The 6,383-nt window shown below is 37.0% G+C and overlaps 1 pseudogene; it reads right to left on the bottom strand.

Annotated features, from left to right (window-relative positions):
• Positions 1-786: 786 nt before the first annotated feature.
• On the bottom strand, positions 787-4,886 carry LOC114034111 (annotated as a pseudogene).
• Between the last annotated feature and the right edge of the window lie 1,497 nt (positions 4,887-6,383).

The following is a 6,383-nucleotide window of genomic DNA, read 5'->3' as shown; positions in this document are numbered from 1 at the left end:
CCCCCCCCCCCCCATTTATTCTATTCTCTCTTTTGACCCTGTCCCTCCTCGGAAATGTTTGCTTTTGATTATTCCCTCCCCCAATCTGCCCTCCCCTCTCTCAACCCCCTGCTCTCTTGTCCCCTTCCCCCCTTATTTTCCTATAGGGTAAGATAGATTTCCATACCCCATTGTGTATGTCATTCCCTCCTTAAGCCAAATCCTATGAGAATAAGATTCACTCATTCCTTCTCACCTTCCCCCATTTCCCTTCCACTGTAAAAGCCTTTTCTTGTCTGCTTCATGTGAGATATTTTACTTCATTCTACTTCTCCTTTCTCCTTCTCCCAGTATAATCTTCTCCCACCCCTTAGTTTTATTTTCCAGATATCACCCCTTCATCTTCAACTCACCCGGTGCCCTCTATCTCTCTCTCTCTCTCTCTCTCTCTCTCTCTCTCTCTCTGTTATATATGTGCATATATATATATACACACACATACATACATATATATATATACACATACCTATAATTTTTTCCCCTCCCACTACCCTAATACTGACAAAAGACTCATGAGCTACAAATATCATCTTTCCCTGCAGGAATGTAAGCAGTTCAACCTTAATAAGTCTCTTACGATTTCTCTTTCCTGTTTACCTCTTCCCTGTTTCACGTGAGTCTTGAGGAGAAGGAAGGTGTGGCTAGTCCCTATCCATCCAAATGGAAAGTCATCTATCATCACCACATTCTGGCCCCTGAATGCAGAGGAAATTTCAGCCTCAGGGTCTCAAGCAGTGGCTCCATAGGCTACTGTGGCTCAACGCTTAGACCCCAGCCCCACAGGCTCTGGTCTCCAGTCACGTCCAGTCTCCAGCTCCAGATCCCATTCTGGCTCTCCGCTCCCGTGAAGCACCCTGCCTCTGCCACCACTGCCACAGCCAGCCTTTCCTGCCACAGTGCTGAGGCCAAAAACTCCCAGCTTAGTGGAAGCCTTCCCAGCACTAGTGCTCCTGCAACCATGCTCAGCTCAGAGCTCAGGAGAATCCCAGTCCTTCCCAGGATACTATCATCAGGGGATGTGTATAGCCACTTCTCCACTTTCCTCTGAAAAAATGTAAGTTAGACTGGGCACTGATTAAACATAGCTAGCTCTCCTGAAATATCCTGGCCCATCTGCCTCTATACACAAGCTGGTACAGGTATACACAAGATGGTATAGGTTAACTGTAATCTTCACCAAAATATAGTTCTACCTACCTAAACTCGAACTTGGAGAGGGCCTGTGCTAGCCTGCAGTGTGATTTCAAGCTAGAGGTTGTGTCTTTACAGCTCAAGTCCTAATAGCTACCATTTATACAGTACTTATGTATATTATTATTTTTATTATTTTTATTATATATAAAATATATGATATTATATATAATATAATAATACCTAATATTATCATATTATTTTCATTATATAGTATTAATTTGCAAAAATATCTCACTTGATCCTGACCACAACCCTGGGAGGTAGGTATCTTTATTATTCCCATTCTACAAATAAGGGAACAGAGAAAAGAGTAACTTGCCCAGGGTCACGTAATTATTAAGTGTCTGAGTGTTGTTAAACCAAAACAAATCCATTTTCTGACCGGTCCGCCATGTTATGACTATGAGTTTCACTTCTAAACACTGTTGTCTTGGAGTTTTATGTCCTTCAAATGTTTTCTATAAAAAGCCCCAATCATAAGACATCAGTGTATGCCCCAATCTAATCACAGCTTGGATGATGCATTACTCTTTTCCTGTTGGACTACGTAAAACTCATATAAAAGTCAAAGAACCATGATCCTCTGGGTCCTTCTGTTAACCAAGAGCCTTGGAACTAATTTGTTTCTGCAACCACCTGCCTTGCTAAATAAATTGTCTGGATGTGACTCAGTATCTTTATTTTCTATAACAGTTTGGATTTGAACTCAGATCTTCCTGACTCCAGGTCCAATGATCTATCCACTGTATCACCTCTCTACCTCTGGTTCTGGTCTTCCATTATTTAAATGGATAGTTGGGGTCTAGTGCACAGCATGTTTGTCCCTTGAAATGTCAATGTCTGAACCACTGTATGGTTCAGTCTTTGCTTGACTGGCATGGCACTTGGCTTGACAGTCTCTGCTGAGTTAAATCATCAGGGACTCTGACCACTTGACCTATAGGCAATGAGTTGTTTTCACAGGGCCCCCCCTAATATTGGGGGCTATCTTGTCTGCAGGCTCTCTACAACTAAGCATCAAGTACCTTTCCATCAATCTGCAAACTTGAGTTTCTTATGAACACCAACTGAACCAATCCCTTTGTTGAAAGTCTTAACAATGAATTTAGACATCGTATTAATTGTTTCTATCAGTATTCTAATTGACATTCTAAGTCATAAGCTTCTTTTAGTTTCTTTCTTGGCTAAGAGATATACTGATTGTGAATATCTGCAGGCTCTCCATCCTCAGGGACTCCAAAATTCAAGTTAAGAGATGGGTCACGATAGCTAGGTACAGTAGTAGATAGACTTGGAAATCAAAAAGATCTGAGTTCAAATCCTACATCAGACACTGACTATGTACAAGTCATTTAACCTCTCTGTACCTCAGTTTCCTCATCTATAAAACAGGAATAGTAATAGCACCAATGTTCAAAAGTTGTTGTGAGAATCAACTGAGCATTGTAAAGCACTTGTATGTAATATGTAAAGCACTTTACAAACCTTAAAAAGTTATATAAATCCTAGTTTAGATAAGTCAAACAGAAAGTCTTTTTCTTCTTAAGGTAAACTATGGAACTGAATTGAAATTTCTGAAGAAACTAGAGCTAAAAAGCCTTATGGTAACTTCTAAATAGAACATCAAAGAAAAAAAAACATATTTCTCTGTACCATGTGAAACTTTTACAAAAATTGAACATGTACTAGGGCACAGAAATATTGCAAATAAATGTAAAAAGGCAGAAATAGTCAATTCATCCTTTATACACCATAATGCAGTAAGAGTAGAAATTGGTTCAGGGACCATATACAAAAGATGCAAATGTGAATGGAGACTTAACAATGAAATCTTAAATAATGAGTGGGTCAAAGAAGAAATTACTGTTGTTCAGTCATTTTTCAACCATGTCCAACTCTTCATGACCCCATTTGGATATTCTTGGCAAGCGTACTGGAGTGATTTGCCATTTGATATAGTTCTAAAAATTCTTGTTGTTGTTCAATTGTTCAGGTGTATCCAACTCTTCATGACCCCATTTGGGGTTTTCTTGGCAAAGATACTACAGTACTTTGCTATTTCCTTCTCCAGCTCATTTTACAGATAAGGAAACTAAAGCAAAGAGACTTGCCCAGGGTCACACAGTTAGCAAATACCTTTGGCCAGATTTAAACTCAGGAAGAAGAGTCTTCCTGGCTCCAGGCCCAGCCCTTTATCCACTGTACCACCTAGTTTCTCAGCCAATATAGTAAATGTAAATATAGTAAAAATGATAATACTACCAAAGTTAACTTATATTTTAGTGAAATACCAATCAAATTACCTAGGGCATATTTCATAGAACTTGGTGAAAATAAAACATTTGGAAATAATAAACATTTGGAAAAAAATATCTTCAATATCAAAGGATATGTTGAAAATAAATAGGTATGAAAGATAAATAGTATTTCTGTAGCTCAAATTATATTATAAAACATTATCAAAAAACATCTGCTATTGTTTAAAAAAAGTTCAATGGAACTGACTAGACAAAAGCAGAATCAGAAAGAAAAAAAAGATGAACTCAATAACTCAGTATTTGATAAAGTAGAAAACATAGATTACCTATGAAAAAATCTCCTTATTTGAGAAAAAAATGCTTCGAAAATTAGAAAGTGATATGGCAGAAAATAGGCTTAAACCAAAACCTTACACCATATTCCACAATATATTCCAAATGATACATGACCTTAATGGTAAAGATCATACTGTTAAAAAACTAGAAAAGAAGCAGATCTCTCACAGTTCTGGGTAAATGACGTTTCTTTTTTTCCTTCTGAAAGAGAATGTTTTATTACAGAATACAGTGTAGTACTATTAAACAAAAGACTAGCATAGTTCAATGTGTACTCCACACATCTTATCTGAGTAATAAACATTTTTAAAACCTTGCTCATAAAGGCCTACTGGAGCATGTATGCCCCTTCAATCCTCCCAGTGTTACTATTTCAGGGGGTCTGGAAAGTTCCCAACAATTATGAAGGCACCACAGTTCATTTAGAGATAAGAGTCCCTCTGGGATGCCTTCTTGTCTCTTATGAAATACATTTTCTTTAGATTTTGTGAAGTCTTCATTTGTTACTTGAATTCTACATTCTCTTAGGGCCATGAGACCAGCTTCTGTACAAGTTGCCATAAAATCTGCTCCAGACAAGTCATCATTAGCCATGGTGAAAGCATCTAAAGTTACATCATCTGCCAAAGTCATTCTGCTTGTACGAATCTTAAAGATGTGCTTCTTGGTCTTTTCATCAGTCAGAGGGAACTCAATCTTCTGATCAATACATCCTAGTCTGATCAGTGCTTGATCAAAAGTTTCTACTCAGTTTGTGGCCATAATAACTTTCTCACCTCTCCTACAGACAAACCAATCCAACTGGTTCAACAATTCCAATATTGTTCACTGAATTTCTCTTTCTCCCCCTGAATTTGAATCATATTTTTCAGTCCCAATGGCATAAATTTCATCAATGAAGACAATTGATGAAGCATTTTCCTCAACTACTCAGAACAATTTTCAAATGAGTTTGAGCCCAACTCTTAAATCCTTCTATATAAACTCAGTACCAGCAATTGTGAGAAAGGTCCCAGAGGTCTGGTTTGCTACAGCTTTGGCTAACAAGGGAGATATATTCTTGATCAAACAAGAGATAGAGGCAATTATAAAAGATAAAATATATAACTTTGAGTATATGAAAATGAAAAGCTTCTACAAACACAAAATTACTGAATAAAAAGGATAAAAAAGGAAGTGGTCATATGGGAAAAAAAATGTATCAAATAAGAGTTTGGTATCCAAGATATAAAAAAATTTATATATACAAATATATATATGTATATATATATACACATATAAATAGATAGTATATATATGTAAACATATACATACATAAGGCTAATAGTCATTCCCCATAGATAAGTTTAGTCAATGAATTTGAACAAACACTTCTCAAGACAAGAACAGCAGAATATTCACAACCACATTAAAGAATTCTCCAAATCATAAGAAATATTCTCCAAATAATAAGAAAAAGCAAATCAAAACAGCCTTGAGGTTTCACTTCACACTCTGGAAATTGGCAAAGATAATTAAAAAATGACAGTAGTCAATGCTGGAGGGGCAGTAGAATGATAGTTAAATTAACACATTGTTGGTGAAGCTGTGAAATGGTATAAACATTTTGCAAACATTTTGTAAAACAATCTGGAATAATGCAAATAAAGTGATGTGAATGTTCACACCCTTTGAACCAGAAACTCCACTACTGGGCTTGTGCCCCAAGGAAGTCATCTATAAGAAGAAAGTTCCTATTTACACCAAAATATTTATAGCAGTATTTTTTGTGACGGCAAAGAAATGGAAGTAGATACCCATCAGTTGGGGAACGTCTAAACAAACTGTATACATGAATGTAATGGAATACTATTGAGTTATAAGAAGTGATGAGCAGGATGATTTCAGAAAAACCTGGAAAGACTTACATGAATGAATGCAGAGTGAAGTGAGCAGAGCTAGGAGAATATTGCACACAGTAACGGTAATATTGTACAATGATCAACTCTGAATGACTTAGCTATTCTCAGCAAAACAATGTACAAGACAATTCCAAAGGACTCATGATGAAAAATGTTATCCACTTCCAGAGAAAGAACTAATAGAGTCTGAACAAAGCATAGATCAAAGTATAATATTGTTCACTTTATTTGTGTGTTTTATTTGTGTCTTTTTTCACAACATGACTAACATGGAAATGTTTTGCATGATTGCACGTGTATAACCAGGAGGACATTCTATATATACAGTTCTCACATCTCTCTCTCTCTCTCTCTCTCTCTCTCTCACACACACACACACACACACACACAATCAAGACTTGCCTATTTCTAACTCGATGTTCCAAAGTCATCTCAAACACAACACGTCCAAAACAAAACACTACCTCTACCTTCTCAAGTTCCCAATTTTCCCTGAGCATGTGAATATGTTTCAAGTCCCCAAACTCTCATCCCTAGCATTATCTTGGGTTCCTCATTATCACTAAGCCCACACATCCCATGTTACCAAATCATTCTACCTCCACAACATTTTTCCTCTCTTTCTCCTTCTGTCCACTCTCATAGCCACCACCCT

The sequence above is a fragment of the Vombatus ursinus genome, unplaced genomic scaffold, assembly GCF_900497805.2.
Source record: "Vombatus ursinus unplaced genomic scaffold, bare-nosed wombat genome assembly UNPS02007975.1, whole genome shotgun sequence".
NCBI classification, from domain to species: Eukaryota; Metazoa; Chordata; class Mammalia; order Diprotodontia; family Vombatidae; genus Vombatus; species Vombatus ursinus.
Note: the sequence above shows the minus strand (reverse complement) of the source record. Positions and strands in the feature narration are given on the sequence as shown.